This window comes from Rousettus aegyptiacus, unplaced genomic scaffold (assembly GCF_014176215.1).
Source record: "Rousettus aegyptiacus isolate mRouAeg1 unplaced genomic scaffold, mRouAeg1.p scaffold_m13_p_12, whole genome shotgun sequence".
NCBI lineage: Eukaryota > Metazoa > Chordata > Mammalia > Chiroptera > Pteropodidae > Rousettus > Rousettus aegyptiacus.
Window position 1 is genome coordinate 91,775,865 of NW_023416287.1, and position 24,786 is coordinate 91,800,650.

The following is a 24,786-nucleotide window of genomic DNA, read 5'->3' on the forward strand; positions in this document are numbered from 1 at the left end:
AGTAATGATAATAAAATAAAGGCGGCTATCTAAACTTTGTTTAAAATCCCACTTGAAGAACCAGAAGGCAGAGTTCAGGGCGATCATGTCAGCACAAGGGCGGGGAGGTGACTCTGGAAAGGAGAGTCACAGAGGGAGAGCACGGAGTTCTGAAAATGCTGCCCAAACCTCTGCCTGACCTCTGGACTGTGCATGTGAGAGGCAGGTTGAGGCCTCCTGGCTAAGGCTGAGGGGGTAAAAAGCAGCCCAAATAACTGTCTGCTGAAACAATAATAACAACAAATAACCTACTCAGAGGAACATAACTGAATTCAGAATCTCTATATTATAGTACTCAAATGTCTAGGATACAATTCAAAAATTACTAGACATTTAAGAAAGAACACAGGATTCAAAATCAAGAGAAAGAAAATTAATGAAGATTAACTCTATGGTAATATGTATGTTGGAATTAGCAGAGAAAATGTCATAGCAGCTATTATAACTTTGCTAAAAAATGTAAAGGAAAATATGCTTTTAATAAGTGCACAAATAGGAAATCCCATCAGAGAAATATAAATTATAAGACAGAACCAAATAGAAATTTTAGAACTGAAAGATAAATAAGTGAAATAAGAAAAAAAACAAAACAAAACAAAAACCAAAACTACTTTTAATAGATTGGAGATGACAGAAGGAAAAAATTAGGAGACATAGAGAATAGGTCAACAGACATTGTCCACTGTGAAGGTCTGCGAGAAAAAAAGACTGAAAATGAAAAAGTTGTGTGTAATATCAAGAGGTGTGATACATATCTTACTGGTACTCAAGAGAAAAAAAAAATGGAGACACCTCCTTCCTCCCCATGAACCTCCTTACTGGAACTACGTCAAATATAATTTTTTTACGTATGGTGGAGAGATGAGACTGTCATAACTGGTCCTCTGATGATTGTATTTCATTATATTTACTGTTGGTAAAGATAAGTAGTTTAAAATTGAACCTGATGAAGGCTGTGACATACCAATCTGTATTAGGAAATTCAAGTTCTTCGCAATGCTTAAGTAGACTTTAATTTTTTAATGATAAATATGAACATTTAATGGTTTAAACCATCTCCTCCACCAGCTATGTGTGGCTGTCATCATCCTTCCGTAAAATACCATTATGTTCCTCTGACCCAAAGGTAAGTAGCAACTAGTCATTGGCTACTTTTCCTTTGCCGGGACTGTCGATGGACAGGGCCGCTGACAAAAAGGAAGCACCGAAGAGTGGGAGGCGGCATGAGTTATACACACTGAGCACACAGTGGTGGGATGGGAGCTCTAACATTGGCGGAGGGGCCAACAGCTCTGTCCGACGAATGGAAGGATAATCAGACCTTAGGACGTTGGAGCCAGCTACACCATGGGCTCCCCAAGTTTCACCTTAACACCCTACATTGGCTGGTCTGCCATCTCAGTCCAAAAAAGTTGGCCTCCCACCACTGGGGCCTCCATCCTTTCAAATGCTAGACAAGCATTAGAGGAGTGTCTTATTATCCTTGCTTTATAGCAACCTTGTAAAAATATATTAAAACATTTTGTCCTGTGGTTATAGAAAGCTACAAGGAGAAGTAATCTTGAAAGAAGCCCCAAGGTTTTACGTATCTAAATATTAACACATATAAATATAAAATAAAATTAATATATAATACATATACATTACATAAAGGTTATACATAATTTTGGGGGTTCTTATGTATGTGCATACATATAAAATTTCCTAATGAGACACAGAAAAACATTATCAAAATCTTCCTAAATTTTTGGGTTTCTCAAGAGCACTGCAGGACATCTAGTAGGTGCTTAATAAACCATAGCTATCATCATTATTAGTGTTACCTAATGGAGCAGTCTTAATGAGAGTAATATTATTAGACACTATTAGTATGATTTAGGAATTTTAAAACCTATTCATAGAATTTCAAAAGAAGGGAAGTTTACCCTAAATGATTCATTTTACATGAGGAAAATGAAGTCAAATTGATCTGTATCAGCGAAATAATGGAAGATTGAATTGAAAAATAAACTTGCTATTTTATTTCACTGCTCAAAGAAAGATCAAGTGTTAACAAAATCTCCCAGGTAAGAAAGGTAGCAAGATACATCACATAAAGACCAACAAGAAGCCTGATCCATGTGGAGAATTGTGCTAGCTACTGTAATTGTTGAGAAATTTATCACCTTGTCATACAATAACAATGTTGAAGTAGACATTAAAAGATTGTATTAATAAGTATTAGGTTTTCAAGTAAATTCTAAGTAAATTTCAAGTGAACTCTTTGAAGGCAGTCGTTTATCTATTATTCAATAAAAACCCAATAAATGTTGGTTAATGGAATAAATATAACACTGACAGGTTGGTCACCTGTTCTGAGAACTAATTTCCCTGCGTTTCTCTACAACTTGTAAATTTACTGAGCCAGTATGGTGAGTACAAGGTCGGCTGGAATTTAAAACCAAGTTCAACTTTTACTAGCCGTGTGGTCTTGGAAGGGTCGACTCTTCTAAACTACAATTTCCTACTGTGAATGACATGAGAATTCAGGTGAATTACAACGAAAATTCAATCATATAACCTCTGCAAGGAGTTGTTTATGAAACACTATGTTATGGTGAATATTTAAGTAGAACTCAGTTGAAATTGGCCTTGAGGGATGATTTGGTTAGGAAGCCTATCATAATTATCAGGCCATTATTTAAAAATCCTATTCACTTAAAATTACCTTTCTAAATACAATTCTGATTACTTAACAGATTTCCCTATGCCTACATGAGAAATTAACATTCCTCAGCAAGCCTATCTTCACACTCTGGGCGCCACGTCGCTGCCTGTCTCTACACACGGTGGCTCTGTCATTGCACTTTTCGAGCCGTGACCCTCCTATTTAAGATTTGAGTTTCAAAAGAAAGGACTCTAAACGCGAGGTCCCCGGATTTTCCTGCTCAAGGGGCCGGTGGAACGTGAATACTAAGGCCGGGTGGTGCCTTCCTTCCTTCCTTCCTTCCTTCCTTCCTTCCTTCCTTCCTTCCTTCCTTCCTTCCTTCCTTCCTTCCTTCCTCCCTCCCTCCCTCCCTCCCTCCCTCCCTTCCTTCCTTCCTTCCTTCCTCTCAATCCCTGTGCTGTGCCGTTGGCGTTTAATAAAGTCGGTCCGTGCGGTGCGTCTAGACACTCAAAGCGTCTTCAGCTTCTTCTGCCTCCCGTTAGCATCGGAGCCGGGCGAGGGGCTTCCTTGGGCCTGTGACTCCGAGAATCCCCATTTCGCTTCACTAGGGAGACTTTCCTCATCATTGGGAGCCGCGTCCGCGCCCGGCGCGGCAGACCGATCTCGATCCTCTCTGTGGGGGCCTGAGCAACGCTGAGCAGCAGCCGGACCCGGCGCAGACCTCAGTGGCTTTCGGACCCCGAGCCCCCCGGGGCTCTTCCTGGAGGGCGGGCGACGGGGCGGGGCGAGGAGGGCGGGGAGAAGCAGGGGGCGGGATTGCCCGGGGCAGGGGCACCCGCAAAGGGACTCTGTAAATCCCTGGTGGCCCTCCCACTCCAACACCGTCCGCCCTCGAGGGCGATGACTGTCACCCCTTCTTTAGATTGACAACTTCGGCTTTCCGTTTTTCCTCTCTTGGGAAGGGGCGGGACTTCCTGTCTCGTCTCGGAGTGACTTCCGGCGAGGGCTGATGGACCGAAAACGAGGCGGCACATGGGTCCGTTGGCCACTCGGGGCAAAAACAGGGAACTAGACGTTAGTTTTACTGAGCCAGTTGCGAGCTTCTGCGTTTTGGTTCTGGTGCCCAGCGACCCGGCCACGACGCAGTCGTCCTGGGAACTGCCGGAAGTCGCGCAACGGAAAGACAGGAAGTCCCTCCCCTTCCTCCCAGAGGGAAGACGGTGAGCCGGAGGAGTCAGTCGTAGGGGCGAGCAGGAACGATTCTGCCGGCAAACAGGTAAGTTACTGTCTGGCCGGGGCGGGGGGTTTGGAGGCGGGGACCGTCCGGCGTCAGCGTGGGGCCTGGGGGCGGTGGCTTGAGGGCCGGGGCGCCGGCGGCTGGACGCCGGGAGCCCCGCCAGGGCCCTTCGCTCTTCCTCCTCCCCCCGCCCTCCCGCCTCCGCCCCTCCCTGCTCGCCGGTCCCTCCCGCCGCCGCCCAGACTCGCCCCGCACACGCCCGCGGGTCCCCGCCGCCCGGCCTCCGCTCCCGCCCTCCCCGGCTCGCTGCGCGGCCGGCCCCGCGGCGCTTCGGTTTCCCCGCGGCGCCGCGCTGTCAACGCGGGAGCCGCGACCCGCGCGCCCCGGCCCGCGGTCGGGCGCGTCTTACCGCCCGCTTCCTCCGAAAGACACACGCTGCCCAGGGGTTGGGCGACGGTCCGGGCCGTGGCCTCCTCCGCCGCCCGCCCCCTTTCCGGCCCCCTCCCCCCCGCCCCAGCCGCACCGACTGCGCCGCCGCCTCCCCTGCCTCCTGCCGTTAAGGACGCTGGGCGGGCAGCGGCCCACACGCCGGGACCCAGGTCGCCGCGCCTGGACGTGGGGGGTCCTGGCCGCTCAGCGGTCCCCCCGGAGGCAGACCCCAGGCCGCCGCACACCGCCGTTGGCAGCGGCGGGCTCTGTCCCCGTGGGTACCCACCTCCCAGCCAGCGCGCGCGTCCGGACTGTGCTTGCGCTTTCGGAGCTCAGTCTGGTGGAGGTGGGTGTCAGGAGCTGCTGACCCCTGTCGGTTGCGTCGAGTTTTGAGAAGCCCATTTATTTCATTGGCGAGTTTTGGATAGGACATCTTGGCAGGGTGGGCATCTCTCAACACACACGTAGGGTTTCTTTATTTTATAGGTAGTCATAGCCCCAGTGGGGATTGAGAAGGGGCAGCTTCACAGTCGGTGCTCATGGGACTAGTTCCAGGATGCACGTGTTAGTCCAGTTGGAACACGGTACAGGGAAGGATGCTGACACATTGCTTAAAACGTCTTTAGGAGGGCTCATTTGACATATACTCTGTATACTTCATTTAACGCAGCAGCTTTATAGAGTAGGAATTACTATTCCCTTTTACCAGCCGAGACCCAGATAAAATAATTTGACCAAAATTAATATCAGCATTCGAATCTCAAGTGTTTCTTACTCATTCTTTTTCAAATTGCATGTGAAATTAACTCCTACTGGCACGTCTGAAAAACGCTAAAGCAAGCCTCTCTAGTAGCCATTGTCATCTTGCATGACATGTAAGGAAGTTGTGATTATTGCTGGTAACAGTTGCTGCTGGCATCTAAAAAAAAAAAACTTGGAATGATTTCAGATTTACAGAAAAGCTGCAAGATAGGACAGAATTCCACTAATATTCAGCTGAGCGGCTCCACCTCAACAAACGTTGGCTCCTGCTTTGTGCCAGCTACCATTCTGGATGCTGGAGAGAGTAGCAAATTGCCCTAGATGATTCCAAGGTCCGGTTGAGAAGACGGACACAAACAAATATGAACGCTTTTACTAGATGTTGAAATGGAGGTGGGGCATGGAGGACGCTGTGTGCGCCTTCCTGGGAAGGCGTGGCGACAGCGGGCAAGGCGCCGTGTTTGAGTTAGGTCTCAAGGGTTAGTGGGTATTCACTGGATTGCTGGGACATGTTTCCAGCATTCATCCATTTTAGGTTTGTTTTATTAGAGGAGAACTCTCTAATCTTTATTAAATAGACTCTTCTCTGAGATTTGCTTTACAGGTATCATAGGTTGTGAGTAGAGTCCCAATTTATATAAATCTAAGAATAGGAGATGAAACTGTGTTTCTTATGCAGTAATGGAAATATCTAGAGTTATACGTTTTTAAGTTCTTTGTTTTTCATATTTATTAAATATTTCTGTGGCCTGATCACACACGTTTTTACGTGGGGACAGGAGCACAGTTCTGTGTTAGATCCCACACCAGAGGGGACATTTGAGTAAGTTTTAGTTTGGGCTGCTGTAACAAAATACCATAGCCTGGGTGGCTGAAAAAGACATTTCTTTCTCACAGTTTGGGAGCTTGAGAAGTCCAAGGACAAGGTGCAGGTTCCTGGTGAGGGCTCTTCCTGGCTTGCAGATGACCAGCTTCTTGCTATGTCCTCATTGGCAGAGAGCAAGACAGAGCTCTGGTCTCACTTTCTCTTATAAGGACACTGATCCCATCTTGGGAGCCAACCCTCATGACATCATCTAAACCTAATTTCCCAAAGGCTCCTCCTCCAAATACTATCACATTGGGGATTAGGACTTCGACATGTGAATTTTGAGGGGGACACAATTTAGTGTGTAATAGGTGCATTTCTTGGAATGTTTGTTATGCAGAATTGATTCCTATAAAATAGGTTTGTTGTAGAACTAAATAGGAAACTAAAATTAGTGATTGTATGGCTTTCACAAAACACTTTTATTTAAAATAATTTCAGATATATTAAATCTGATTCAGAGACCAGTTGAAGAATTTTTTTTTTTTTTTTAAATTCTCCTCTCCCCCACTTCCACCCCTTGACCTATGGGGTCTCCCCTTACGAACTGGATCTCTGAAGGCGGGTGTCTCCTCCCATGCACTCACGGCACACACCCGGGGCCTGGTGCACACACCCGGGGTACAGACCGTGGCTCGAACCCAGGACCTTCTGCTTATAAAGTGGACGTGCTGACCACTACTCTGGGGAACCACCCCCAGTTGAAGAGATTGTCATTGTTTCATTTTGATGAGTGAGAAATGAGCGGCGACACATGGCTGCGCTCTTCACTTTTGGGCCTGGCAGGAGTGAGTGCCCTCAGAGTCATCACGTCACAGCGTGAGGGCTGTGGCATCCATCCATGCCATTCCCTCCTTGTCTGCTGGGGGGCTGAGCCCCACAGGAGCCGAGTGACATCTGTCTCGGGGATTAGTGGCAGAGCAAGGAGTGGAATTAGGCTGCCTGGTCTGCAGGCTGGTCTTCTTGCTCTTCTGTCTGTAGTTCTCAAAATGAAGGTGCGTCAGGTCACCTTTGGGGCCTGCGAAGACATGCTGGGCCTTGCCCAGAGGTGCCACTTCAGTAGGTGTGGACTGGGGCTAACACTGCATTTCTGACAAGGTCCTGGGTGATGCCGAAGCTGCTGGCTCGGAGGCCACACTTTGAGAACAAGGGTCTTACACCCTGTTGCCTTCGATCTCTTATAAGAGACAGTAAATAAACCTCCCTGGGTTTATACCAGCTAAACCTTTTCCTTGGGACTCAGAGAACCAAGTTCTTTAATTTTGTGTTACAAACAGTAGGGCACCAATGTCAAATGATTGGATGGAAAAAAGGACTAGAAATAGAGTATTTCTCAGAGTCATTTTAACATTTTCAAGGATCGTTTTTGGAGGTAATTCTAGAGGTCAGAACCATGTTGCTTTTGAAGGGGGTGCATGTGACCTGTGAGGGCCCTCGGTCCTGTCAGCATTCCTAGTGAAAAAGGTGTCCAGATTGACTGCTATTTTGAACAGCAGTGAAAACTTACTTCCAGTTTTGTTGCTTGGTGCTTTTCTCTGTTATTTCATGTACTGAAATAATTCTTTCCTGTATGTCAAGGTCTTATCAGGGTCTAGCACAGTCGATGTTAAATAAATGTAGGTTGAACTAAATTAAAAAAGAATAAGGTAGGTCATTTATCTGGAGAGACTTCAGTGCCTTAGGAAAGTTCCTCTGCTCTCTAAATTATCCCAGTTGCAGGTTTTTATTGAATAATTTCAATTTATTCTAGCTTAAACCTTATTTGTAATGATTTTTTTTTAAAGCAATTACTGGAGGTAGCATATTTTAATGTTAATGAGTGATCCTTTATACCTTTTTATCATTCATCTGAAATGATTCTAAAAAAAACTTTTTACTTTGAAATAATTTTAGAGTTAAAAAAGAGTTTTAAAAAGTAGACCAGGAGTTCCTATAAACTTTCAACCAGCAGCCCTTTGTTGACATCTAATGTAACCATAGTGCAGTCATCCAAGCCAGGCAGTTGATACAGTTACTCTCAAGACTTTATTTACATTTCACCACTGATGTCCTTTTTCTGGTCCAGAATGCAATTCAGTATCGCGGATTGCATTTAGTTCTCATGTCTCACTAGTGTCTTCTAAGCTGTGACAGTGCCTTTTGGATTTCTTTATCTTTTACGACCGGTCAGTTATTTTGTAGAATCTTTCATGATTAAATCAGGGTTCAGCGGCTGTGGCAGGAACATCATAGCAGTGAAGTCATGCCCTTCCCAGTGCGTGGCACTTCGGGGGGTGTGTGTCACTGGGGAAGGTTAATTTTGATCTCTCGGTTGAGGCGCTATCTGACATCCTTTTGTGCTCTAATATTTGAAATTTTCCCTTTGTAATTAATAAGACTCATAACTGATTTTAGTGTAGAAGTATAAAAGAAATGAATGTGTAAAGTCAGAATCCCTCGAGCATGACCCTAACTGTGAGATAGTTCTTATTTTGGGAGGCTTCATTATTATTTGTTAGACCCAAGCATAGCAGGGGAGGGTAAAGGAATGGGGGTTGGAAGAACAGGTACTTGCTCAAGCGCTTGTACTTGACCTTGGTCAGTCTCGGTTTTGAATCGGCCGCAGTGGGAGCGCTTATCCCAATTCTTTTGCTGTGGTTCTGTGATCTCTTACACACCGGTCTTCCAGTGTGCGGCTTTCCATACCTATGACTTTCTTAAAATTCTCCCTGGAGCATTTCCGTAGAGGATGGTTGCATTTTAGCTCCTTAGCAGTTGCGTGAAGAGTTGCTTCTCCACTCTCTAGTCCTGGAGCTGGGTGTGTGTGTTCGCTCTGTGGGCCATGCCGATGGAATGTGGGGTGTAGTACGTGAGCACACAGACATATTGTCTCTGCAAAATGTGTGCACCTGTAGCATCCCGACCGGAGTGAGTGGAAGCGCCCCCTCCGGCCTGTCTCCCCAGAGCCCGGAAGCCCCTCGAGGCGGTCGCGCGATCTGTTCACCAGCGACTTGCTTGGCAGCTGGCACGCGCTAGGCGCTCAGTAAATGTTTGTCAATAAGGGAACGTTATGCTTGTATTTTGTTAGCCGCTGTCGTAAGTTGCCAGGACACTGCGAACGCCTTTCCCCGGCAACACTGCCCGGTGCGTGGACGGCCGCGCAGCTCACCTGCAAGCCGTCCCGCGTCGATGCGTTCCAGCTCGTTCACAGGTCCTGGTGGACGCCCTTAAACACACGTTATGTCCGGCTGTTTCCTTACGGTAAATAACGCGAAGTCATTGATCGCTCAAAGAAGGTACATGTTTTAAGGCTTTTTCACATGTTTATTGCAAAATTACCCTCTAGAGAGGTTTGTATAGATTTACATCTGCACCAGTACTATGGAGAATGCCCGTTTTTGAAACCACACTTTCCCCAATGCTTAACTTCCTTATTTTTTTAGAATAAGACTAAATGAAAGTCTGTCTGTCTGTCATTCTTTTTCTAAATTTGGGTATTTTTAAGGAGTCTCAAGTGTGGTGAGGTGGGGATCATAGTCTGTCTTATTTGCTAATAACCTTTCAAATGTCACCTTGAAAATTTCCATTTTTTTGTTTGCCTCAACGAGAAAGCAATGGACAAGTGGTTAACAGCCAATCAGTGTTTTACTTGGGCACGTTCCGTAACCCCCTAAAGTTAGAGCTAGCAGTGGCTAATCAGTTACAAGTGTCAACACTTAAAGGCTTAAATACGGAAGGCAAACCTATGGAACTTTCACAATATAGTGTTGGACCGTGGTCGTATGACCGATGTAGCAATGAGGTTTTTAAACAAATCACAGAAGGTACAAACCATAAAGGAAAAGATCAATGTTTGACAATATGCATATTGACCACTAGTGTTTATTTAAAGAAACCAAGAAAGTGAATAGACAGGACACAAGTGAGAATAGGCATTTTCAGTACATGTTACTGATAAAAGATTAGTATCCAGAAAGGTAAACAACAACCAGTTGTTAAGAACAGTAGAGAAGTGGGTGAATTACCAGACTAAGCGTCTCACAGAGAGGAAACCTGAATTCAGAGATTCTCGGCTTCATTAGTAATTTGCGAAAGGCGAATTAGGACCAAAATGGTGTATTCTTTCTTGCACATTAGGTTGGCAGAGAAGTAAACATGTGACATCTGTTGGGGAGGAAGGAAACTGCTGGAACCCTCTACACTGCCTACACTGCGACGGCAGAGCAGATTGGCACGGGAACTCGGGAATTACCTAGCAAAGTTGAAGACGCAGTGCCCCTTGACCTGTAATACCACTCCTAGGGCTTTATCCTAGAGCAGTGCCTCTAAATTCTGTTCCCACCTTCTGCAGGAACTTGTTAGAAATGCAAATTTTGAGGCCCACCCTAGATGAATGGAATCGAAACTGGGGATGGGACAGTGTTCAGGCTTAGCAAGCTGTCCAGGTGATTTGACACATGCTAAAATCCGTTGAAACCACTGCCCTAGAGAAAGGTATGTGCATGGTCTCTGGGGACATGTACAAGAATGCTCAAACTGCACTGTCAAAGAAAAAACTGGAAGCAATGTCCATCACAGGAGACTGGGTAAATTGTATTCCTGGAATTAAGTACTATACAGTAATGAAACTGAATGGATTTTAGCTCCGTATGTCACTGAGGATAAGTGTCAGGAACATCATCTCTGGCGGGGGAAAAAAACTATTTCCAGAAGAATGCATGTAGTTTTTTCTCTTTTATGTATGTATTTATTTTTTAAGTTGAGGAACATGCAAAACAAAATTGCGTGTTGTTAGGAATACAGATGTGGTAAACTAATAAAGAAAACAGGTAAATTACAAACCAACTTGGAGCTAGCGAGAAGCTCCACGAGGAGGGAGGTGGTGTGGACTTCGGCAGGACTTCGGAGATCAGAATTGAATTTCTTAGACTGTGATCTGTTGGCGAGGTTTTGTTTCGTTTAATACCGTTCACATTCGAACATTTTTTGTGTGTCAAACATTTACAAAACTGGATGAAAAAAGGTTCTATGGAAAGTAACCTCACAGGGTGACCTGACCATAAATTCCTAACTGGACAGGTCATGGTGGGAGGTCACGCCCCAGGCCTAGAACTTCTTTAGCGAAAGGTTTATCTTTGCCTTAAGCAAGTCCTGCCTGCTGTTTCTGTGTATCTAGGTGAGCACACCTTCGAAATGCAGGAAGTAATTCCTCTGGAAGGCGTGACCATCCTCAAGTGAGCACAGACTCTTACCTGTGCTGTACTCAGCTCTCTGCCATGCTTCTTCCCACCTTCAGTGACCTTCCTTCATTCCCTCCTTAATTCCAAATGCATGAAAGAAACGGCAAAGCTGTTAACGTCCTCCAGAGCATTTGAGATTTTGCTTCCTGGCAATCGTCAGTTTGGCTCAAATAAACTTTTATAAAAATTCTCAACTGGTTTGGACGTTCTTACATAGACAAAACATTTATGTTTTTCTCATTTTGCACGGTCTGCACAGGGACTATTCAGTTTGTATGAAGAAGAGAAGGGCGTGTTGGTGGTGGAGATATGTTCCTGCAGGCTTTTGATATGAAAATAGTTTCAGGAGTAGAGATGTCAAAAAGATTAGTTGGATGATAATGATTGTTAATACTTGCTGAGCACCTGCTGGGTACCAGACGCTGGTCCAAGCACAGTGCGTGGTGGGTTTATACTCAGTTAACCGGATGCAGGACCGCACCACACCTCCATCCTCAGTTCGTATCACTGCTGCCCCAGTTTCACGAGGTGGAAAGGTGCCCGTGGACACACATGAGCGTGCAAGAGACCGTCTGACCCCACGCGCTCTGACGGGAGGTAGAAGGTCACAGACAAAGCCGAGTTATGTCTGAGCGCTGGAGTTTAGAGAACAAAAGTCGCAGTCACAATGGGAATGGGAGCCGTGCGCTGGAAAGGGTGTATTTAGCTCCGTTTTCAAATTGCTTTCTTTATCTTAGCAGGTTCATCTTTAAACCAGCATATGGGACTTTATCATTCTAGCAGAGGACAGGTCTCTAAAGCAGAAAAAGCAATTGAATTTTGTCTTGAGTTCTAAGGATTGTGTCTTCTAGTTCATGAGAAAGTGGCAGTATCACGCGTGTGGGGGCGTCGGTTGCTAAAAGGGCACTTTTAGGGATGCTCCCTTTCCCCCTAGTTTTGATAATTTTTGCGTGCATCATATTTACCCCATATTATGAGGTCTTTTTCTCAAATAAGCATTACTTATACTAGAAACCTTATTTCAAGCCATCTTGGTAGGACAGTTACTCAATAAAAATAAAAATATGGTTCCAGAAGTCCTAAGTCAAAGTACCTGCCCTCTGAACCAAGTAGCACTACTGTTTGTTTGGTGTTAAGAGTGCTGAAGTTGTCTGAACCAGAACTGCCAAGCGTTTGTAATTATGTAATGCACTTTGTATCAGAGTCTGATGGGGCCCGGGAGAGCCCTTCCACAGGCAGTGCTTGTCAGAGACCCCTTCTGGGCAGCTGGAGAGCACAGGCTTCTGACAACTTTGTAGGTAGTTGAGCTTTTCCAGTGTCGTCTGCGTTTTGTGAAAACCAGCTAATTTGTCTTAATTCTGAGTGTTTTTCAATGTGTGTGATGTTTATACTTCTCTTTTATTTTGTATCTTCCATTGGGGGGGGGAACAAATAGTTTTAAATAAAAACAAGGTGATAAGCCTAGTAGTGAAGAGATATTGTTTGACACAGCTAGAGTCATTCCAGTGCAATCATCCAGTGTCACCGAAGCCCAGCATGTTTGTCCGTTACCACATACAGTGAAAACTTAGTGTCCTAAACCTACAACAAGCAACAAACCACTCTTTCGAAGTATACAATTCATTTGTGATTTCTCCTGATTGTGAATTATGGATCAGACTTTGATATGTAATTAGCGGATCAATCGTTACAGAATGAGGAATCGCAGTTATAAGGAGTGCATATAATTATAAAGCCGTTGGAATTTAAACTAAGGTGATAATGTTCTTTTAAAACTAGCTTAGAAAATTTAGATCATCCAGAGGGAGGTAGTAGAAATGACAGTCTTTCAAAAATTGATATCGAACAGTTTTCGTTAAGAATCTTCATCGTCCATAATCTGATTTTCCACACGGGTGGTGTTTGACACCTAGGATTTCAGGGTGGTAGGTTGAAGCAGGATTTGCTAAAATGACATTCAGAATAATTTTGTGTGGCAAATTATGATGCGGATAAACGGTTTTGGAACCTGTGTGGTAGTTCTGTTTAGTACAGCGCGGTTACTCTCCTCCTGATTCACTTTCTGCTCCCCTCTTCCCTGCTCCTCCGCACGTCTACTCCACGTGTGGTAAATATGTGTTAAGTTTATATCGTTTTTTTTTTTTGAAGGTATTGGGGCGGGGGACTTTAATCCAGTGGACCCCAAATCTGGCTCCTTAGCATCACCCATGGAGCTCTTTCAAACTATGGATTTTTATCCTCATCCCAGACTTTCTTATGGAGAATGTCCCCAGGGGTTCGCGTTTTGATGATTATGTGAATTCCTAAGTGGTTGATACTGTGTATAATTCCTTTGTTTTACAAATGGGGAATAGCTCCAGGTGTGCTCTTTCAGGGATAGAGATGCATTTGTTGGAGTCTCTGAAGTCAAACGGGGAAGTGGAAGTGGTGGATGCCACTTTTGAGTCACGCCTTTAAGAAGCAAACGTACTGCCTCTTTCATTCATAAGTATAGAGTATGTGGTTTGTTATAGGGACTGGCAGGGTGTGGGGTGAAGAAGCCTTGTCAGAACTTAGGGGCTCAACGTCCCCATCTTCATCAGGGTCTTTCCACCATCACCCTGCATTCACAGAGCCCCCTTCCTTCCTAGTCGGTTCCCTCTCCACTGCCTCAGACACCCCGTGAGGTGAGGGTTCAGCTTGCTTTCTCATGCAGTGTAGCCAGGCACAGAACGAGCTGGAGTTTGATTCTCTGTGGTTTCAGCCTCAGGCCTCCAAGAGATTAAGCTCTCCTTCAAGGCCCACCTTTGAAGCTCTTAGGCCACCCGTGGGCGCCGGAGCTGGGAATTCTCATCGCCGAGCGCATCCTCTTTCACCACTTTGCCCCGTGATCCTAGGGCAGACCAGCCAGTCGTCGTATGCCTTCGTTTCCCAAAGATGTTCATAGGTATCACACCGAGTTACCTGGCTCTTCACTTCAAGGTTGCCGAGGATGCCCACCGCAGGTGTTCTGTGTATCGCTATGAACAGTGCACACCAGAGACTGTATAAATGCTCTTTGCTCTAGAACAGTCACTAGAATCTTTAAATTTAATCGGATGACAGAGCCAATTCCAGAAACCCCAGAACCAGTTCAGAAAACTCATCCTTAATACTGTGTTCCTTTAGAACCACTCTCAGTACCAAACTCTGTATCGGCCATGATTCTCCAGAGAAACGGAACCAGTAAGAGATACGTAGACATTACGCAGGAGCTGGCTCACGTGCTTCCGGAGGCCGAGAGGTCCCACAGCGTTTCCTCAGGCTGGAGGACGGGAAAGCTGGTGCTCTAATTCAGCTCGATTTCCAAGGTCCAAGAACCAGGGGTGTGGACGCCTGAGAGCAGGAGAAGATCACAGATATCCCAGCTCAAGGAAGGGAAATAAAAAGGTGAATTCCCCTTTCTTGCACCTTCTTGTTCCATTCGAGGGTCCTCAGCGGGTTGTCTGAAGGCCACCCATGCTGGGACGGGCCATCTCCTTCACTCAGCCTGCCAGTCAGAGTCTTATCCCTTCCAGAGACCCCCGCCCAGGCACACCCAGAATAATGTTTTACCAGCTCCCTGACTGTCCCTTAACCCAGTCAAGTGGACACATAAAATTACCCATCACAGTGCTTTTTGCCAGTTGACCCAAAGTGTCCTTAATGGCCTTTCCCCTGCCATCACAGGATCCAGCCTGAGAGCAGCTGTTGCATTTAGTTGTCATGTCTCTCGAGACTCCTGTAATCTGGAGCGTTTCCGTAGTCTTGAGGACATTGACATTCGTGAATGTTGTCCAGCCCACTTTCCTTTTTCTTCTTTAAATTAGATATCCCTCACGTCGTGTTTGTTTCGCCTGATGAGCTGTAGGTTTCGCCTTCCTGGCTTCAGCGGTGAACAGGTGCCCTGCCCTTCCCGGGGCGGGGTGTCTGGGCGTGCCCTGTCTGCGTGCCCTTTATCAACGCAGGTGCTAATTTATCCACTGGACAATTGCTGAGTTTTTTCTTCCCTTACAACTAATGAGCTCTAGGGCGACACTTGAACTCCATTCAGACATTCTGCGTGTCGTGATTTCCGCCCCTAGCCTTAGCATCCATCGATGATTCCCGCCCTGTTTTTCCCGGTACGATTTTCTGTCTCCTGCACTCCCTTCATGTTGGCCAGTGGCCCTCTGCGTTCTTTCCACCCCTTTGCCCCATCAGTGTGTCCATCTGTCTGTCTCCCAGTTATTAATACAGACTTTCGTTATTACTTTTAATGGTTTACTGGCACTTAGTTATTTTGCGGCTCAAATTGACCCAGTAGGATTTGGCCAGTAGGAACCCCCTCCAGCTGACTTCTCTGACTTCTGTGTCTTTGTCACATAATTAAAGAAAGCGTTTTCTCTCTTTCTGCTATGATAAGACACCCTAGGCTCCGCGTGTACTACCCTGTCCCAGCCCTGGACTTTGCCATTTCCGGAGGAGCCCAGGCTCCCTTCAGTGGGGCCATATGGCATTACAGGCCAAGACCTGGGTGCCGGTCTGGTGTTCCTCCCTCCAGTCTTGAGTTTAGTGTGAAGTCCCACGAGTGTAGGTAGAGTTCTTTGTGTCCCTGGGTGACCTGACCAATATTAGACCCCAAACATCTGTTACAAGTCACCCCCTAACTTTTTGTTTTGATTCCGAGTTTGGTCCAAAAAGCACAATTATAAATGGATTTCTGTCTTAGGGCTTCTGTTCTTTCTTCAGAGTAGTCATCGTTTTCCATTACTTCAACCATGTGTAGAGTTTTTTTTAAAGCTCCCCCTCAGTCTTCCCCCCAAAGTAATATATTTTAGAAAGTACAGAAAAGTGCCAGGAAGAAGAAAAAAATTACCTGTAATTTCACCACCCAGAGGAAAAAAACTATTAACCTTATTACTTAAATGGACTTTGTTAGAAGTATATTTTTAAAATTTAATACTGAAGTTCTCCTTTCTAAATATACTTTCTTAACACTCAGATCTTTGATACCTAATAATTTATATTCCAAATGTCTTGAGACTTGATAGTTTTACATCGTGTGCTAGCTTATTGGCATTTGGAATTACAGTGTTTTCCAGATTTCTTCCAAAATTAGTAGTTGTAGCTTTTTTCGCCTGCAGCTCTTTGATCAGCCGTCGTCTCCCATCTCCTCTCAGTGGACCTGGGGAGCCTGAGCACCGTGGGACGCGTCTCGCACGCGGCCACGGTCATGTTTCCCCCAGATTTACATTTTGGAGCTACCAGTGTTCTTCTATTTTTCTGATGGAATGAGAAGCAAATCCATTAACTAAGAATGTTTTTTTTCTATTCATTGCATGTCCAGCAATGCCCTGCTATCAGTGAGAGATTTTTCACTGAATTTAGGAATCTTAGTCCTTCCTCCCACTTTCCAAACAAGGAAACTGAGGCATGGAAAAATTACATGGTTGCCAGGTGTCCTACACAATTGCCGGGATAGTTGGGGTGAAAACAAAGGCCTCCTTATTTGTTCCTTAATGTTCTTTTTTTACTAGCGTTTAAAATGTTCAGTGCCCATGTATTCTGTTTCTTTAGTTTTATACTCCTAATTCCCTTTCCTTTCCTCAGCATTCACATGCTCTGTGCTTCATTCTCTTGCCTTTTGAAAAAAGATGAAAGACATTTAAGGAAAGTGTACTAACTTTGATCATGGAATGCCTTTTTATGGCTGCATGATAAATTCTTGAAAATAAAGGGTCTAATGGAAACACTTAATGATAAGATAGGGGCTCTATCACATGCACCCTTCCTCCCCCTGCCTTTTTTTTTTTTTTTTTTTTTAGTGAATAGACCGTTTAAATTAAGTAAAGGATATAAATTCTGTTGTTTCAGTTTTAATATTTCATGACTGATTTTATAGATGAAATTATATTTTACAATAAATAGGAAGAAGAATTTATGCAGCCTGTTCTATTTGATGTGAAACAGCAAATTCCATTTCTCTGTAGCTGTAAAGAAAATTCATTATAATGTCTTTAGTTGTAAGAAATGGTTTCGTTGTGATTAGTTACACTGATAATAAAACAACCTTTTCAATTGGCATGGGATACAAATGATCCAATGTGTCTGCTTTTAGTGCCGTTGAATTTTTCCATTTTCTACTTGCAGAATCTTCATTCCTTTTTTCCTGTTCCAATAAAAATCTTCTTTCTTCAAAAAATTAAAACAGATGGAAATGCTAATAAAGCATTGATTTTAAAAATATATTTTGAGGAGATAGATTAAATTTTAACTTCTTTTATAAAATCTTTCCGACTACAAAAGATAAATTTGTCAGAGGTGGTTGACATAAGAACATCATAAAATTAACTTTATTACTGGATCAATTTAATATATTTGGAAAATAGCACTTGAAGTGTAAGAAGATGAAAAAAAAAAGAAAAAGGAGTAGCCAGCGAGAAGGCCAGCCGATGCTGTGGTCCATGTCCCCCCGCGACCCAGTCGCAGGCCGCGTCGGGGCGGTGGGCCCTGCCGACGGAGGGAGGGCCGCCCGCTGCTGCCCTGCCGGTCACGGCCTGGTCCCTGTGAGCAGCTTTAGTAGCGGCTCTCGTAAGCACTAAGAAAATACTCGAATTTTTAGCTCACAGGAAAAATTGCATTGGATATTTGGGGTGGAACTCGGGGAGCCCTGGAGTGGAAACCGTTTTCTGCCCTGATCTGAGTGGGTTGTTTTTCTCCCTCTGACGGTCTTGCTTTCCTGTGACCACTGCCGTCCTCAGTGTGTCCTCGGCTCTGGCCGGGAAGGTTCCTTTCTGGGAGGAAGCTGAACGTGCCGCGTGAGGTGCTTCTGCAGGGGACTGCGACGGGGTTTGAGTCCTGTGGCCACAGGCCCCGCTGTCAACCCGAGTGCCTTCTGCCGGGGCGGTGAGGGGGTCACGCAGGCCGAGTGGCCAGAGCGCGGTGGCCCGTCCGCCCCGTGACCCCTGGGCCGCCTCCTCAGGTCCGGGGAGTGTCTGGATTGCAGGCTGCTGACATTCCTGAGCCTGGCTGGAAGGCGCCCACGGCCACAGTTAGCCCTCGGGCGGGTCGGTGCCAGACATTCCAGGGGCCACGGAGAGGAGAGTCGCCCCTGGGCGAGGCGGCTCGGGGCACGCTGACGCGGTTCTTCCGCACGAGTCCGGCTTCTGCGCGCCGTCCTTGTCGCCGGGCCCGATCTGGGCTCATCCAGTTTGTGTCGCACCCTGCGCTGAACCCCGTCCGATTCTGGTGGCGGGAGAGGCATGGGTCCGCCTGCCAGTGTCTTAAAGCCCTGAGTCCTCCCGCACTCCGCTGGGGCTTCCGCCGTCCCGGTGCGGGGCGCCCGGGACCCCCCCAGTCCGCACCCGGCCTGTCCCCGCTCACCTGGCTACCGGTGTGCCGGCGCCGGACAGTCCCTTTCGAGGCCAGCGCGTGTGGGGAAGGAGACACGTAAAATGCACAGAGAGGCGAACTCCAGTCAGCCGCTCCCGACAGGGCGGAGAGGAGAGAAGGCCATTACATTAGTCATTTATCGCTACGTGACAAATTATGTCAAGCTGAGTGGCTCGAGGCAGCAAGTGTGCATGACCCCCAGTTTGTGCGGGCCAGGGCTTTGGGCCGGGCTCACCCGGCTGGTGTGGGCCCCGGGCCTCCCCTGGCCACGGCCAGCATCCTACAGGGGCCTCGGTCATCTGAAGTCCGGCCGGGGCTGGAGGGGCTGCCCCAGAGGCCCCCACAGGGCTGTGGCAGGAGCCCCCAGCTCCTCTGTGCTGCTCGGAGGGCCTGGAGCCCCCTACAGAGGCCGCACACTGTCCTCTCAGGAAGGCCCTGGCCTCGCCCAGGTGGACGGGTGTAGCAGAGGGGCAGGCGGGGTGCAGGGGAGACACAGTGCCTCCAGGACTGCGTCCCCACGGCCGGGCTCCCTCGCTTCCACTCTTTTCTGTCCCTTTGGAGCAAGTACCTGAGGCCTCCCACACCGAGGGGGGGAAATGGGAGAAAGCGGGCTCCGCCCTTTGAAGAGAGTGTCAGGGACTGTGCACTCACCCCGGACCACCCCAGGCGTTTTCCTGGGTGGGGAGGTGCACGGGATTACGTGCTCACAACTCAGGTGCATTGTGGCCTGTCCTTGGGACAGGGAACAGAGGTTTACGGGACATGGGTTCCTGCCCCCATGCCTTGTGAATGCACCCAGCTGCGTTACCTGTTCACTGTGGTAAAATTGCCACAGCGAAAAAAGTAACTAGTGTTTAGGGCATTAAATTATACTCTTTTGTCATGGAAGAGTTTATTCATTTTCCTAGAGAAGCGATGTCCTTTGTAGGCTCAGATACTTCATTTTGTGCCCTCTGTTACAAAGGGACGTGCTCCCGGGCAAAGACGGTGAGCAGAGGGGTGAAGTGCAGCACCCCATAGTGCTGTGGTGACCCTCAGTTATGCACCTGCGTTTCTTAACGAGAACCAGGCCCTAACCTGACAGTTTCTCATTAACAGGCTATGCGTGAACTTGGCAATGCTTTGTTAGGTAGAATGTCATGGTAAGACAGATTTTCAACAGAAAGTCAAGTTGCAAACGGTAGATTTAGAAAGAGACCTGAGTAGCGCACACATTTCTGCTTATTTCTGCCCCGCCCAACTGTCACCTTTGTGACTGGTGACAGGTTCATAGGAAGTCTTCCCCACCCCCATGTCAGTCTGGGAGGAGAGGGTCCCTCCTGTATGACCTTGCTGACCTCTGCAGGCCATCTGTTCCTGAACCGCACACAGGGAGAGGGCGGAATACCGCGGGGGTTGTCGTCTGTGCCCGTGTGTGCGCCTGCCGCGCCGCACGCTCGCATCCCTGCTGCGGGTTTACTGGTGGCCCAGTGCCACCAGTGCTAACTTCACAGTGCTCGCACCGCTCAGTCGGGTGGGTCTGGGAGGGGCGAAGGGTAGAATGGCGTGGGATGGAGGCAGAGAGAAGGTGGTTTCTTGTATGGGTGGCCCTGTCATACCAGAGAGAGAGGGAGAAGGAGGGGGAGGGGAGGGGGAGGGGAGGGGAGGGGAGGGGAGGGGAGGGGAGGGGAGGCAGGGCGAGCGCGTGCGTGAGCGTGCACGGGCATGAGCACGAGAGACAGCAGAAGCGTGCGGGCTCGGGCTTGCCCAGTGTTTACCGGTTAGAAAAAAGGGATGAAGAGAGAAATGAAGACGAGACCGGAGTGAGAAACAGTGGAGCGGAGGGGAGACCGTGACGGGGGCGCGACACGCGGGCCGCCCACCGTCCAGGCGGCGCGCGCGGGCGGACACTTGCTCCTTGCTCTGATGGTTCCCGGAGTGCTCCCGAGCGCTGGCAGAGACTTCCCGCGAGAAGCGGCCACCAGGTGTCATCAGAAGGCTGCTACCGATTTGCTTTATTATTCTTAAAAAGCGTATGAGTATTTTGACTTCTTGCAACTTTTTTTCTTTCTTTTGAAACCATAGCAGAGACTATTTCAGTTAGAGGAGAAACTTTCCTTCGTGACGGATTCTTGGAGAGCGAATAATGTAGAGGTAAAATCAAAGATGATACAGTGACATGTAACTGAATTTTTTCAGTCAAGGCACTAGCCGAGATGCTGGATGCGCGCGGACCCCGCATGGAAGCACGTGGTGGCAGCCGTGTGGCAGCGCGAGGGCGCGTGCTGCCTGGCGGGTGACGGACGTGTGCGGGGAGCATGCGCGTGAAGGTCCGGCTTAACCTCACACCTGCCAGGCGTCTGCATGTTGACACCGTGCTGTGGGGAGACACGGGAGACACATTTCCCACCTCCACGGTGTCGGGTACAAGGACTTTCAGGACGACGCGCGGAGGGGTGGCGAGTCTCCTGCCTGGTCTGCGGTTAGCTTTGTCGCCGAGAGGATTATGGAGGCTTTCTGGAGCAGGGCGGGCTTTTGGCGAGTGTTTGTTGAGTGAATGAATAAAATATGGCTCCAGAAAAATGAGCCTTTAAGCCGTCCCAGTTGAGTGGTTTTCGAATCCCGCTTTTAAAAAGACCCCTCCCGCCATCTCCTGGATCCTCGTGCCTGCTCTAACACCCTTTCTGACGAAGCTTGTTCTTTTCGGGTTACATCAGCATAAGCTCCCTCATTCCCCTTTAATCCCCTCCAGGTCACTGGAAGGTACTGGCGAGGTCACTGTGCTCTCCTGCTTGCTAGTTCTGAGCCTCGGGCTTAAACACTGGCATGGTACTTCCTGCCTCTGAGCTTCCTCCCCCTGAGATGCGTTCTGCATCCTGGGGACCAGCCTCCCTGAGGCCAGGCTGTTTCGGTGGCTGGCCTCTGACACTCCTGAGCACATTCCAGCTCCTTCGGAGCCGGTGTGCTGTGGGCCTGGCTGGCCATCCGCCTTCGCGTTACCGTGCAGAGCTGTAGGGAGCCAGCGCTTCGCTGTCTGCCTTCGCCCGGTGCCTGTCTTCTGCCTGCGACGTTTACCTGTTCCTACCCACCCCCTCAGCAGAAGCAAAAACGATTTTTCATTCCCCGGGTTCAGCTCAGATGATATTTCTGCTATTTGAGCCAGATCGCCTGCCTGGAAGCGTGAGCCGTTGCTCGTTCGTGCTGCTGTGGCTCTTAGTCCGGATCCCGCACGGCCGCCGTGCGTGGCCTGGCAGCAGCGTCCTGCACGCGTGTGTCCGTGGCTCCTGCAGCAGCTGCGCCTGCCGAGGGCCAGGAGCGGGTCGGCGGCGCTCGAGTCCCTCCCGTGAGGCAGGCGTGCCGCGGATAGGTGTCGGCCGTTGTTCTTTCTTGATACTGTGACATATTGAAACATTTCATTAATTCGAAAAACCAGTTGGGAAATAACAAGAGTAGAAACATTGCCTCCTTTTGTTTTAGAATTTTCGGAGCCATTAGATAGAAGGTAATAAAAGGTCTCATTGTTTTGCTTGTGCACATAAATGTAGTCGTCATTCTTTTGTCTCCAAAAATATGAGTCAGGTGTCGTCATTAGAACACCCCCTCTGAGCACAGGTGCAGGGGTCTCCCCTCAGTCGGCGTCTGGTGCGCTCTGCACGCCCCTCTGCCCACGGGACCGTCGTGTAGCAGGTCGTGTGCCGGAGCCTGTTGGGAGAGCGAGAGATGGTCGGATTCATCATTGAGGAGAAGGGAATTCATACCATTTTGGACTAAGCATTAAAAAAAATTTAAATGTCACCGGTTATGGACATTTTCAAACACACAGGCAGGCCTGCAGAGGTTGGAGGGACAGCAGACTGAGTCCGCACGCCACTGTCACCCAGCTTTAGTCGCCGCCAGCCATGTCCTTCCCCGTGCCCTCTCCTGGGCTGTTCTGAAAAGTATCTCAGACACTTTCCGTTTCTCTTCTAAATACTTAAGAGGAGACATTTCTTGTATCACAATGAGGTATTCATTTATTTTAGAACCTTCTGTGTGTTTGGAATTGTTCTGGGTTTTTGGGATATAAGTGTGGATAAAATAAACCCTGCCCTTACATTCTAGGATGGGGAAACTGAAAGTAAACTCGACAATAATAACCGGAACAGGAAAAAAATTTATTTTATCGAAATTTAAAACATCTGCTGTCTATGGCCATGCCACCCTGAACAAGTCAGATCCCATCTGATCTCAGAAGCTAAACAGGATCGGGCCTGGTTAGTACTTGGATGGGAGACCACCTAGGAAGACCAGGTGCAGTAGGTGTAAAAAATAAAAAAAATAAAGGGATCGTAAGAGGGACAGGGTCCTTGAAATCTCTGAGGTCAACCAAGGGTTGCCTCGCCTAAAACAAAACAAAACAACAAAAAACACCTGCTTATCAAAAGACAACATTAATAAAAGAAAAAAGGAGAAAATATTTGTAAACCATATATCTGGCAAAGGATTTATACCCAGAATACATAAGCAACTCCTCCAGCTCAATAATAAAATAGACAAACAACCGATTTAAGAAATGGTCAGAGGGCAAACAAGCACCTCCCGAAGCACATGGCAGAGTGATGGGCGCTGAGACTGGCCACCGGAGAAACGCTGAGGGGAGCCGCGCACGCCCAGCAGAATGACAAGCATTTGAGGGACCTCAGATGTGGGGGAGGACCTGATCACTCACAGTTCTTGACATTGCTGGTGGCCGAGTAAAACAGTACCGCCACTTCGAAAATCAGTCAAGCAGTGTCTTAAGAAGTTAAACAAACCCTCGAACCCAGCAACACCACCCTTAGGTTTTTATACAAAAGAAATGAAAATATATATGTTCATAAAAAGACTTGCACAGGAATATTCATAGCGACTTTATCGTAATAGCCAAAAACACGGGAGCAGCTCAGGGTCTGACAGCGGGATCCCGGCGCAGCCATGGGAGGCGCGCACCCAGCAGCGAGGCGGAGCACGCTGCCCATGCGGCCACCAAACACCGTGCTGAGCAGAGGAGCCAGGCCCTGCTCCTCCCCTGTGGTCCGACATCATCTGCATGGCCTTCTGGAACAGGCAGACCTAACCCCCGCTGAAGAATTTAGAGCTTGCCTCAGGATGGGGAGTTACCAGGGGCCCAGTGTGGAGGGGCAGGAGACCATTTTCTGGGAGGATAGTCGTGTTTTCTGTGTCGATAGGGACACTTGTGAGGGACCTTCTGCAGACCTCTGGGCCTCTCCTCGCATCTCTTGTCCTTTACCCCACAGACCCTCGCTGCCCTCAACTCTTGCTCTGTCTGGGTTGCTCTCCTTGTTCTGTGGCCTGGTCCCTCTCTCCAGGTAGTAAGCTGGGACTCACCTGCTTTGGGTCTCATCTCTCAGAGGTCACTTACCTGTGGTGCCTAGTGTCCAGCGTCTTGTGCCGTTGTTTCACAGAGTTTGTCGGTTTATCTTTTCAGTTCTTTCGTGTATGACAGTAAATTCAGTCCCTGTGACTCTTCTTGACCAGAAGGGCATTCTGGGATGGAGAATTTATCTATTTAAAAGAACGTGTTGTCTCACCCCTTGCAATGTGGGGCAGAGATTTTCTGTGGTTCTTTGCTGTAATTCCAATGTCTAAAACCAAGAATGCTTGGCATACAGTAGGTCCTAAGCGATGGTTCTGGAATAGATACGACTCATCCTTTCTTTCTCTCTTTCCTCCTTTTATACCCCCATCACAAATGTTAAGTAGCAAAACCAGGGCTGTATGTGAAATAACGTTTTTGAAGGGCCCTGTGGAGCGCCCGTCTCTTGAATCTCGGTAAACAGAAGGTTCCGTAACAGAGTTACTTTGGGAAATGCTTGTATACTGAGGACTCTTGTGGAAAACAAGTTTTGTTCAAACCAGAGTTTTCTAGAGTTATTTGACTAGGGATATCACCCCCCTGCCCAAAACAAAACAAAACAAAAAACACTTGTTAACCTTTTATGTAATTTATAGTTTCTGGAACACATTCTGAAGAGATGGTGAACTCGCCTCTTAAAAGCGTTGAGAAAACCACGTATGTTTATCTTTTTCACTCTTTAAAAAGAATGATACGATGTTACTGTAATACAGTAACAAATAAACATTACATTCCTTTTTTTAGATTATATATCATGATTTACATATTTTAAGCAGCTTTATTGAGATATTCAAATACCTCGCAATTCACCCACTTAGACTATGATTTAATGGATTTGAG

General features: G+C 47.5%; 1 protein-coding gene and 1 pseudogene across 1 annotated transcript in view; both read left to right on the plus strand.

Annotated features, from left to right (window-relative positions):
- Positions 1-3,857: 3,857 nt before the first annotated feature.
- Positions 3,858-24,786, plus strand: part of ZNF407 (zinc finger protein 407) — a 333,803-nt gene continuing 312,874 nt past the window's right edge. Inside the window, exon 1 of the mRNA XM_016148401.2 lies at positions 3,858-3,962. The gene's annotated coding sequence lies outside the window, so the exon portion shown is untranslated. The remainder of the gene's footprint in view (positions 3,963-24,786) is intronic.
- Positions 22,735-22,853, plus strand: LOC118610298 (annotated as a pseudogene).